The sequence below is a fragment of the Phasianus colchicus genome, chromosome Z (genome assembly GCF_987193195.1).
Source record: "Phasianus colchicus chromosome Z, bPhaCol1.hap1.1, whole genome shotgun sequence".
Classification (NCBI taxonomy): Eukaryota; Metazoa; Chordata; class Aves; order Galliformes; family Phasianidae; genus Phasianus; species Phasianus colchicus.
This window is the reverse complement of record NC_143476.1, coordinates 66,073,172-66,085,836: the sequence shown is the minus strand read 5'-3', so window position 1 is coordinate 66,085,836 and position 12,665 is coordinate 66,073,172. Positions and strand designations below refer to the sequence as shown.

Here is a 12,665-nt window from a genome sequence, read left to right as displayed (position 1 = left end):
ATGCATTAAATGCCTGTGGAGTGAAAACTTCTTGAGAGTGATCATGTAGCAAAGGTGTTTTTGACATCCTTCAGTTTTTCATTAGCTGATGCACTTTGCATCCAAGTGTTAGAAGTGCTACTCTAACGCATACTTATCAAATGTTATTTAATTTCTAGTAAACTAATGATTGTTTTTTCCAATGATGATTTTTCCAGTAGCGTAGGATTGGTATTTGACAGTGCTAGACCTGGTGGTTTTGAGTGCTTGTCCTATCTGATAAGAGCAAAGAGAGCTCAAGAGTTTGATGTGGCTTATGTGGCTCCATGCTGTAGGAAAGCGGGGTGCTTTCTGAGAATAACAGCTGTCTCAGTGCTTTTACTGAACAGCCTGCTTGTTCAAACTGATCACTTTCTCTATGGGTCTGGAAGGTTTCAGTTGGATACAGTGCAAACCAAAGACCAAGATGAAGCTGTCCTTTCAGACATTGCAACCTCTACCTGTGCAAACTAATTGAAATGTTAGAACCTGGCAGGCAGGACTGGCTCTTGCTTGTGTATCCCACTTACCAGCAATATGAGTCCTGTTGCTAAAGTAACTCATGCATAAATTCATGGGCTGTGCTTTGCAGAAGGTATGCTTGGTTTGAGAGAGGCCATCCTTCCAGTCCTGGACTTAGGACTGGCCAGGAAAAGTCTGATTTTAGGTGTGGATTGAGGAGTGAGGTATGGGTCAGGGGCTGTTCAGACAATGAAACTGCTTGTTCAGATAAGCAGTAAAACACTTTTCTCTGACTTATGCTTGCTTTGTGCCGCATTAAATGACCTTTGTATATCCATTCTGTGCTATTAGGCTGGCTGTGTCCTGTTGCAGGTTGTATTATGTGCCAAATGTTCCTCTTTCCTCTTTCTGGTTGTTCAGAGGCTAGTTCCTATTGGAGCAAGTGCTTCAAGCTGCTACCAAGCATGTTATTCCTTATGGTGTGTTCGAACAAGTAACAAAAGGTTCAAAGTCCGTTTGCAGTATGTGAAGAGCTGATCTCTGTTCCAATAGGAGGCATCAGTTATAACAGATAAGGTAGCTTTGGCTTTAGCCCAAGACTTGTTTTATCACCATAACATTAAAAGGAGAGCCGTGGAGTTTGGCAACACTAGTTTTTTTTTTTAATGCACTAACAACTACAGCGGCTCCTTTATCTGCTATTTGGAATGTACTAGCGTGTGAACATTTACATGAGCACGTACGAGCATACCACCTCGCTCTGTCTTGAGATGGGGAATTGAGTTGCCGTGGAGCAAATGGCTGTAGCTGAAGGATTGGCAGATTGTCTGCACTGTTAAAGCTGGCCTCTGAGGTGCTGCCCTGAAACTTCAGTGCTGAGGACGAGGAGACTGGCCACAAGCACACTCTCATGACCTTTCTCCTAGTTGCCCAACATCCTTCATGATACAAATTATTTTGCTGTTTGGTAAGAATTAATGTAACATAGGTTGGTGTTGTCTACTATGGATTTTATTTAAATTTGAGACCTTTGTGGCATCTCCTGAGAGGAAATGACCTTCTGTAGGGGCTCGTCCTTGGTGTGAGACTCCTCTTTCATGAGGAGACAGTGCTTGGAGGTGTGTTTGACCAAACAGCATGATACCTTGGCAAAGGGAGGTACCCAAGGCATCAGTGTAGTTGTGTTATCATGGCAGCCTGCCCAGATTAATTAGTGTCTCCAAGATTAATTAGCATGGTGCTTTGTGCCATGCAGACAGAGCCTTTGTTATTTTCTTTAGCAATTACAAGGTCTTATGCCAGTGAAGTATACCAAAATTGAATATTGCTTTTGGATATGTGGTGGCTTTCTGTCCATAAGTACCACATATATTCAATAGGAGACAGTGTCTTTACCTTGGGAAATGCTACCTTCAAATATGAACTGATTATATCAACTGACTTCAAAATGCTTATTCCTCAGCAAGAGTATGATTTCCCATTTGGTGCTACGCAGTGCATCTTTAACTGACTTCAAAGCGTCTGACACAGTATCTAAGGCATATCTCAATATGTTATCCAGGTGCGTCTCTGCAGTTGAGGAGGTTGGTGTTATTTTAGACCAGCATAAATTCCTTTTCAGGTAGGAGAATCTGAATGTGGACCCCTGGAAGGAGCATGTGGGAAGAGGTGTTGAACAATATTAAAATGGAAAAGACGACTGAGCATGTGTGTTACTGATCTGTGGAGAACTTCACAAGCTGGAATATGCCTGTGAAATACGTAGATTTTCCATGAAAAGTTGTCTATGCAAGTTTGCAGAATCTCTTACATAGCCTGATTTGTTTAAATGCGAAGTATTCTCAAGGGTAGAGCTTCCTGTAAAGATGACAGCTTTATCAGCAGATTTGCTCCTCTTGGTATATGTAATATCTCTGCTTAGTTGTTTTTCTGTGTCAGGTCTCATTTCTGCTTTTCTTTGCCTTTACTTAGCACACAGTTCTGCTAATCAGTAAGTCAGTTTTCTTCCTGGGGTTGCATTTAAATTGCCATTTGCAACGCAGTTCAGAAGAACAATTACTTTTTGATACAAGAGACATAAATCCATTCTATACAGATTTAAATCGTGCTTGCAGTGTTGCATATATATTTTTAAATCTCCATTGTGTCAGAATGTTTTCTAATGTTTGATGTTTTGATTAACACCTGTTAGGTGTGGTTTATTCTGTCCTTAAGGGAAAATGGGTGTGCAGCACGTTTTTTGTTTTGGTGGGGCTTGGATGTGTAGGAGTCAAATGATTGCATTTGTTGTGATTATTTGGGCTAAAAGGCAAAACTGAAGCTTTTTTTTCCCATCTGGCATGGAAAATGACAAGGTATGTGATAAATCTCATCTCCCAAAGGATTTCTGATTATCTTTTCCAGTCTGCTTTTTGGGGAAGCATGATTCTTAAAGTTGTCACTTGTTCATCTTGAAGCTGGAGCTACGGAGTCCTGGCTTTTATGGTCATGTAGTTTTGCTGTCAAACTGATCTGCCCCAGACGCTGACATAAAAACTTGCTTCAGCTGAATTACACAGACTACCTGGTACAGATTGACCTGATATGGATATGATGGCTGTGGGAGGACAGCCAAAGAGAAAATATTTTGAGGCAAAATTGACTCATGAGTAATATCTGAACAATCTTGACATCATGTTGTGGGCACATAACACTCTGGGTATGGTAACAGATGTTTGAAAGACAGTCCTATTGCACCCTTTAAACATCAGCCTGCATGTGTAACTGTGACTGAATCCTCTTGAAGATGAAGGTGGAAATCTTGAAGTACCAAACTGACGTTCTTACAGGAGTGTGTTGTAATATTGTTTTCTACAAAACATGACTAGGAGGTTATACAGAAACACACTGATTGGTGCTTCCAGTTACGTATGTAGTTCCAAGGATGTAACTGTGTTCTGTGGTCAAGTTTCCTTGTGCATTACACTTCTTTAATATTAGGTGGATGAATATATTTTTAAATAGTCTTGGAATGCACTCCTATTGAAATGTAACAACTATTTTTAGAGTGAGTAGGCAGCATGCATATAAGCATTCATATTTTGCATGAATGGTTGAATGTGTATTTGAACATACTGCAGAATTGTTAAACGGAGGGAAGAAGAAATGGACTCTCACTTCCTGAGGGTTACTTAAGAACACTGAACACCATTTTAAAGTCTACGTAAGGGAACATCTGGGACTTTTGGATTCCTGTCTTTTTTTTCTTCAGCAGATGTTGCATTTAGGGATTGCTTCCCATGTGGAAGGTCTTCACCTTGAGTTTTCCTGCAGACTTACTGCACACTCCCATCTTCTCAGACAGACCTAAATGAAGCTACATCATTTAAAACTATAGAATCATAGATTTGATTGGGTTGGAAGGGACCTTAAAGACCCATCTAGTTCCAACCCTGTAGACACCTACCTTCAATAGAGCAGGTAGGTCAAAGCTCCATCCAGCCTGGCCTTAAGCGCTTCTGGGTTGGGGCACCCCCAGCCTCTCATGCAGAACGGTGTCAAAGGCTTTGCGCAAGTCCAGGTAGATAATTCCAGTTGCTCTTCCTCTATCCACTCTCCACCAGTGCTGCTCCTGTTGCAGGAGGCCATGAAACTGAAGGTATTGTTTGTCCACAGTGAAGTCATGTTGGCAGTCACAGATTGCTGCTTTGTTCTGTGCAGATCCAGGATAATCTGCTCCATTACCTTTTTCTTCCTTATTAAAAATGGGTTATAACTTTCCTTTTGCAGTCATCAGACCACCACAGCTTTTCAAATATGAGGGATGGTGGCATAACAAGTTAATCCAACAATTTCCTCAGAACCCTCAGATGCATCTCATCAGATACTATGGACCTGTACGCACTGTTCTTTTCTTGCAATGGCAAGTTCTTCATTCTCGCAGTCACTAGAGTTCAGATCCAGTTGCACCTTCCTTATTCTCTCCCTGCATTCTCAGACCACATCCTTATAATATTCACAAGTTATGTATTCCTGCCAGCACTACCTATGCAATTTAGTTTTGTTTCAGTTGGAGTTTGACTTAACCCCAGTTAATTCAAGGCATTGACTTAACCCAGTTGATTTTCTGCCACCCCTGTGCAACTTCTTGCATGATAGGATTGAGTCTTGCAAGTTGGGATTGTCAGCTTTTGTGTCTGAAGAAAAATAAGTGGCATTTCAGCTTGCGAAGACAGTTTCCCTTAGGCTGTTCTGTAAACAGTGTGGGATTAGAACAGCCCATATGTGGATGCACTGATATGTTTTGAGGACTTGTTTTGAGTGCCGGTGTATTATAGTAAAAATAATTATTTTGTATTCCATAAAACTACAGAAATGTAAACTTAACAGGTTGGGTCAAAAACTTATGTTCTCATACCAAAGCTTTAGTGAAACATGCAGTTAAAATGTGGATGATAAATGTCTTCTGCATGGAGGTGGGGGGAAGGGAAATCTTCAGAACTCCTGAAGCCATACTCAACAGAGATTGTTCTCCTGTCTCATCTCTAGGTAGCTATCAGATGTCCTCCCAGCATTGTGTAAATGTCAACATTTGCATATGGTGAGTCTCCAGCACTGCCTTGGTGTGCAACTGCCTTGGACTGTACCTGTGAATGATTGCATGGTGGGATGCATCAGTGCCAGAACAGGGGTCTTGGTGTCTCTGTGCACCCATGGTTTTGAGAAGTTTGCTTTTTTGAGTTAAAACAGGCCAAGCAAGTTGGAAGTCAGAAATAAGTTGTCTAAACGTTGTTGGCAGAACATCTTATCTGAACTGCTGTGGAAGAAAAGGAAAGAACTGTCCTACATTCCAGAGAGTGGTGCAGGCATGAAGTTAACTGCAGTCTAAGCGTCTTTATAACCATTGGAAGTATGTGCAAATCCCTGTAAGATAAGAATTCTAATAAAGGCTGCTCAGGGAAATGAGACAGCAGACAATCATCTCCTCTTTTACTGCAGTCTATAAAATGCTTCCATGTCTTTCATATGCAGAGACATCCTAAATTAAACTGTTTTACTGCTTAGCTCACATGGCCTTCTACATTTCCCAGTTCAAATCAGAACTCGGTTGCCATTCTGTACGCTGCTGTGTTTCCCTAACTGACATGGCTGGTGTATCCTGTCGTCTCCAAGCTTTGTTTCTGTGCATTCACATGGACTGTTGTTTGAACAAAGAGGATTTAAACTGGGAAAGCACTACAGAATGATGTCTTTTGCAAGATGTGTGCTTTCTCTTTAGGGTGTGGTAATCAAAATACTGCTTGTGTGCGCTACATCTTGGAAGCCAAAAATGATAGGACAGTCACAAATATGAAAGGTTGATTTTTTTTTTTTTTATTTTTTATTGTTTAGTAGCATGGCTTTACCAGGCATTTGCAGCTTTAAGCATGTGATATATTGCCCAACATGTATAATGACTACTTGCTTTTCATTTCTCTTCTTGTAGGATGACTTTCGGGTTCCTGAATGTGCTGTCAGATGCTGAATTACCGAACTAGATGAATCTTCTGCATTTATTTCTGATCTTCAGAGAGGCCTAAAAGAAAGCAGAGGACTGGCATTTGTTACAGCATTTTAAGGTAAGATGTGACTTCTTTTGCTGGGGGAAAGAGGGAAGATAAATATGAAGATATGGTCTCATGGACTGTTCCAGTCCATCTCTGACTCCATAGTAAGTCTGTACTGTGTGTAACACTGGACCGGACTGTCAGTATTTGCCTGTAAGGATAAAATATCACCTCAGCAAGCTAAGAAATGATGCAGTGAAGAAATAACTTATCTTTCCCTGGATGACCAGTTCTATTTATACATATACCCTTCCATTAGACTGCCTTAATGCTTTACCTACATATTAATAAAGTTTCAGTAGTGAAAAGATTTAGCCTTCTGTCTCTGTGGGATGTTGGGTTGAGAGATGTTCTTCACCAACAAAAGTACAGGCAAGAAAAGCTTAAGACACTAAAAATCAAATGAAACTATAGAACTATAGCTGACTTAATTGACCGTTCTACTCTAACTAGAGGTGCTGCATTGTCATCGCTTTCATTAATTTATACATGCCTGTATTTTGCTCCTGTCAGTTCAGGTTCATATCTGTATGTTCTGCTCCATGGTAATGCTGCTGTGCTTTTTGACCAGCTGTGTTGTGCACATCATATGCACAACACAATCTTTTCACTGCAGAGGCATCTGGGTAAGCAGGGGCTGTGCCTGAATTAAGCTTGTGGTAAGCCAAGTCCAGAGAATTAATTGCTTCATGAAGGGCCTCTTTGCTACTGAACTCCTGGGTTCCCTCTTGTTTAGCTGTTTTCTAGAGTAATCACGGACTCCTTATTTACTTTAAGGAACTACTATCTCCCTCTATGTTGCATGCAATGTAATGTGCTGTGGGTTTGTGTGAGAGACCATCTAGAACTTACCTCTTGAAGGGTAAATGTGTCTCTGGTCACTGCTTGAGGTAGCTCAATGCAATTTAAGTGGTGTCTTATGCGGGCAGACAGACCTCAGGCTAGCTCCTTTTGCACCAGTTCTGGGTTCTCACTATTCCTTTTCTTTAGGAAAGATGCTTAAGTCTCTTCTGCTATCAAGTAACTGCTTTCTTCTAGGTCAAAACACCCACGACTGCTTGTAGGCCCCATGGCGGGGCTGTATCTGGCAGGGAGAAGAAACTCCTTAGAAAAGGCTAAATAAGGAAACTTGTCACTGTGCTGAGGTTTCTCCCAGTTCCTGTGTGGCTGTGGGCCATAGCCATGCCCTGGCTGTGGAGAGGTGCACACAGCCAAGCACAGCCTTCTGGGCAGAGGGGATGGGGATGTGTTGGATGGCTGTGCTCATCCCTGACCTGACACCCTGTGCAGAGTGGGAACTTCTTTACAGAAAGGGTTGTTAAGCACTGGAATAGGCTCTCCAGCGAGGTGCTTGAGTCACCTTCCCTGGATGTGTTTCAAAACCGTTTGGATATGGTGCTCAGGGTCATGATTTAGCAGAGGGTTGTTACAGTTAGGGTAGTATGGTCAGGTTGTGGTTGGACTCGATCTTTAAGGTCTTTTCCAACCTGAATGACTCTATGATTCTGTATGATATGAGTAGCTGCAGCTTGGTTGTGGGGGGGAACGTGGGAGGGTGTATGAGGTGCAGAGTGGGAAAGGAAGAAATTCTAAGGAGGTATGCAGACCAAGGAGGAGTGTGAGTGCAGAAAGGCTGGAAAAATTGTGCCAGCTGTCACAGAGCCAAAGTAGCAGTGACTGCCTGGCTCCTCCTTGGGAATGATGGAATGCAACGTCACAGCTAAGGAGCAGACTCCTCCAATTTCAGTTCTTGTCACAGGACTGCAACTCCAGAGTGTTCATCTCAGGTCCACACAGGTGTTCTGCTACTCTGACATACTAGCATGGCTGCTGTAATGCTGGATCTGTGAGTTGTTAAGTCAGCATCCCCCTTACAGAGTGCTTAATGATGGCATTTGGTGCTTCTCTGAACTGTGCTGAATTCCATGATCATGTGTGGTAATGAGGGGAGAAACAGCAGGCTTCATAAAATTAACTTTTATAAAGCCAAGGTTACCTCACTGGGATTGTCTGGGGCTTTTCAATGGCTTGCAGCCTTCATTTAAACAAGTATTTTATTTCATTCCAGTCTCCTCAGACTTCAGATTAACAGTTTTGTTTTTCACAACAGGATCTCAATCTACTAAATGACAAAAACCTTGTGGGTTCTTTTCCTGGCCAGGTTTAACTAAAAATACTAGCAGCTACATTCCTTAGTGTAGGTTTTTACATTTCGACTTGTTCATGGGGAAAACAGACTTAATAACAAACATGACTAGATCTTGGTACAACATAATCCAGGGTAATTTCTGCCTGCAGACATTGTGCTTTCACAGGGGTACAGTGGAGGAGCAACTTCAGCAAACATGGAGTCATTTGTTGCTGTGGCACAGGCTGTACTGAAGTTTAGTCAAACCTGATTCCCTGCTTCCAGAATTTTCTGGGCTCACTGGAGCAGTTAAATCCCTTTCACAATGATTAATGAAGCTCTGGTTATCTCCAGAGTTCTCTGAGTTTTGAGAAAGCATACCTATTGTAGGTGAAGTTAGATTTTGTTACATAACAGTACAGACTTGCATTAGAAAATTCAGTTTTGCAAATCTAGCTGTCATTGATCAGTTGTCTTCCTCTTCGTGCCCACAAATTCAGTGACATCTCTTATTTGGCCAGACATATCCACACAATTAGCTGGTAAGAGGTGTGACACAAGTACTGTCCTTTGCATCCCTCCTGCTCATAGCTTTGGCTGTGCTCAGTGTGCCACAAACCTGTTGCACAGCCCAGCTCTGCTGTATTACTCTTCACCTTCCCACACACAGAGTTTTCCAGGCAGGGATGTTATCTTATCATACCAGCTATCTGGAGAGACCTGTGGGCTCCTTTCTGAAGTGGATCATTGCTTGTATGAAGACCATCCCAAATATCCTTGCTGATGTTTCTGGAGAGATGATGGGTAGCAGAAACAGCTGCGGAAGCTTGCAGTGTGACCCAACCCACCTCATGGTGAAGCTGCCATCCATGCTGTGCACTTGACTAGGCACTGAAAGCCAAGATAAAGAGATTTGAGGCTTTTTTGGTGGCTGCGGTAGCAGAGCCTGTGTGGAACCTAGATGCACGGACTTGGTGGCAGCATCCTTTTGCTGCAGTTGTCCACTCTTGTGCTCAGAGTGCTTTAATGCTCATGTTTCAGATACGCAGTGTAATTCAGTTACGTGCTGAGACTGCTATGGCATGAAGACATAGGACCGGCTGAACATAACTGCATTGTGCTGTACCATCTTTTGCATAAAGATGCCTGCTGAGGAACCGCACTTCCAGCTTGTCTACAGCTGCTGTAAATGTAATGAGGAAACTTCAGTATGATAACAAGTTCTTTATGCTAATAAAAGCCCTTTGTGTGCTTTTCTGATTTATGATGTGTGAAGGATTAAAAAAAAATCAGTTATCTTTAGGGCTACCTAAAGATTCTTAGCTCTCTTGTTGTCAGGACTTGAGCAGTTCAGGCCCTGTCTTAGGATTTCTGGAGACTTGTAATCAATTTCTAGTACTGAAAATAAATTCTTCTCTTGCTTCAGGTTTTAATCTAAATAAATTCAAGGTTTTGAGTTGTCACATGTATATAACCTTTTAAGCTACATAAAGCTATTTATATATGTAAAGCATAAGAGCAACTGATCTCGCCTTCTGCTAAATGTACTCTTACTTTTCAAAAGGAGATGCTTTGTCCACTGAGAGCCATGGCTCAGCATGCTAATAAAATTCACTTTATGCCTTTAAAATGTTTATTCAGAGTGGCCTGGCTAGCTTACAGTAGCTGTGTGGGTGGACTGTCCTTGAATTTTGTAGACTTAATTTAGTACTACACAATACCTAGTTATGGAAAACAGCTATAAATTGTCTGTGCGCAGCCATGCATTATTGATAAAGGATAGAATGAGCTCCACAATTCCTTTACTTGATGTTGTTAGTGCAACAGCTGGCTGATTTAAGATTTTTTTCTTCTCCACTGGCTGCAAAATGTCTCTGAATTTGCTCTTGAATCTTGATTTGTGTGGGTGGGAAGTTTGCTTTTTCTCCAGTGCAAGTAAATACAATAGAAGTGTATCCACAGAGAAGAAACAAGCTCAGTGCTTGTTTCCAGTGCTATGAAGACAGTAAGTCTGATTGTATGCAGAGGATAGAACTTAAAATTGTCACAGTACTCGGAAGCGCACAGGGTGTTACAGTAAATTTCAAAATAAATAAATCCTTTAATATACATTTGACACATGCTTGGAGAAAATGCATTACAATGAGCCAGGTGTGCTTTGTAATTCCAGTGTTCTTTCAGAGTTTGAGAAATACCAACAGTCTTAAACTTCTCAAGATATTTTTCCCTGTTGACATCTAAGATCAGTAGAGTGTCTTCAGAACTTGATTTACATGTAGAGCAGTGCTAAAAACTGAATGGTTCTTTCCCTGTAGTTGAACAAACATACAATGAGCTGCTCAACAGACTGGAAGTTGATAAATAAATGAAGTAGTGATAAAATAAATAAGAAACTTGCTGGCAAATCTATCGAAGTCTTTCTAGCAAATAACTCTGAAGCATCTTATGGTATAATTTCTGGAATGATAGCTTCTCACAGATTATTATTATTCCTGTATCACAGTAAGAATGTACAATTTCTGGCAAACAAATACTGACTTTGAGTAGTGATTTATTTTGCTCTTTTTGTCTGAGTACTTCAGTATTCTTCAGTAGAATCATATATATTCTTCAGTAGAAGTGTTCAAAACCCCTGTGAACAGATTTTTTTTTTTCCTTATGGAATGTTAAGATAGCAAAGCACAAATGTACATGATCTTTAGAAGCTATACTGATGTTTATAATGCTTTATTCTGTAGGGAACTGCTATGTATTACTTTAGCTTTCTCTATTTTTACAGCCTTGAAAGATGAAAAGTTTTAAATAATGAAGGAATTAGGCTGGTTGCGTAGCTTCAAAAAGGAGGTGGGAAAAATTAACAGAGGGAAGGCCTGACATCAGTTTGAGAGTCCTGCTAAGGATTTACGTTAAGAATAATTCATTCTTAAAGTTTATTTTCTGATGGAAATTGTAGGGTAAATAAAATGCAAATGATTAAAAAGCAGAATTCTTACCGACTTTGTAAATCTTACTCCTTCAGTAATAATACAGTCATTTACCTTAAGGAGGTCATGGGCTGTGAGGATTTAAACAAAAGCTTCAACAATTTCAAGTAGATAGTTTTGATGACAAAGATAATGAATTCTGTGACTTGTTTAGAAGGGTCTTGTGGAAGGGGAGTCAGGTTTTCCAGAGATCATCTGATTGAATCCATTTATTGCATCCCACAGATGAAATATCTGTAACTCACGCACAGTGTGGGCAACTAAAAATTCTGTACTGGTAGAAAGCTGATTTGATTGTACAGAAGATACAAGCAATTGGACACTCGCATGCTTCTAAAACACTGCTTGATTTTTTTTTTTTTTTTTTTTTTTTAATGTGGTATTGCTAGTTCCTTTTCAGCTGCATCAAAATATAGGAGACTGACTTTTTTATGTCTGGTATAGGAATTGAAGACACACTTCAATTTTTTTTTTGTTTTTTTGAAAGACACTGAATCAAAGTACTTTTAAAAGCATGGGGTAGGAGGGTAAAACCTGTGTGGTCGCATCCATCCCTACCCAGGTGTAGCACCAAGTGCTCTGTCTGTGACAAGTTGCTACATGCTCTAATACGAGGGGGAAAGCACCTGCTTTTTCCATTCTCCTTTCTCTGGGTACAAAAAGATGCATAAAACTAGTTTGGGTGGGACAAATTTCAGCGGTCTCTTTCTGGCTTGATCAGCACTGCAAAACCTGTCTTGGTTGCAATGCAGCCGCCTTGTGCACTGGTTGCCTCCCTGTTTTAAGCCTGCAGCGTGGCAGCTTGTTTCTTTACCATCACGTGAAGCCCTGGGTGGGATCGGTGCTTGTTGCAGAGAAGAGCTCAGTTCTTGTCTGCTGCCCAAGCACCAGCTCTTCCTGCCAGGTGATAGGGTATCTTGTGTCTCACAGGTACACCTGCAAAATCTGGTCTTTTTCTTTATATGTTGCATTCCTCTCCACTAAATTTGCAGGATAGTGAATTGTCTGCTTATTTTAGGGAATTATTATGACAGTAATGCTGTTACCTGCTGAGAGGACTCCTGCAGTGATGTAAATTGATTCTTAGTAAGAACCTTCAGTAAATACATAGCCCGAACTAAATTTCAGCTGTGAGAACAGTGAATTTTCTGCAAAATTCTGTCCCGTGACCTTATAACTAACCATGCTTTGTCTTTCAAGAAGCTACATTTGTGCAGTGAAGTTGGTGAACCCTTTCCTTTTGTGGAGAGTAAAGCAGTTCTCAGCCTTGGAGACTCACTGGTCTGCCTAGGAGCATTACCCATCTGCTAGGTAGTACATACAGCCTCTGGGTGCTCTCTAACTCCTCGTTTGTCACCTTTCCTCCTTTTCATGCTACTTTTAATGAGGTGTGCTAGAATGGTTGCACAGATTTTCCCAGTGTGCATTAATACAAACATGGCTAAGCTGTATGTAGTATAAACAAACGTGGTTAGAAGTAGCAGGAAA

The 12,665-nt window shown here is 41.0% G+C and overlaps 1 protein-coding gene across 5 annotated transcripts in view; it reads left to right on the top strand.

The window, feature by feature from the left end:
• KANK1 (KN motif and ankyrin repeat domains 1) overlaps positions 1 to 12,665 on the top strand; it is a 117,668-nt gene that overhangs the window by 22,246 nt on the left and 82,757 nt on the right. For 3 of the 5 annotated variants that reach the window (XM_090132151.1, XM_090132152.1, XM_090132150.1), the window contains exon 2: positions 5,945 to 6,077. The gene's annotated coding sequence lies outside the window, so the exon portion shown is untranslated. Of the gene's footprint in view, positions 1 to 5,007; positions 5,060 to 5,944; positions 6,078 to 12,665 lie in introns of all 5 variants that reach the window. The other 2 variants (XM_090132149.1, XM_031610315.2) reach the window with 1 other exon arrangement.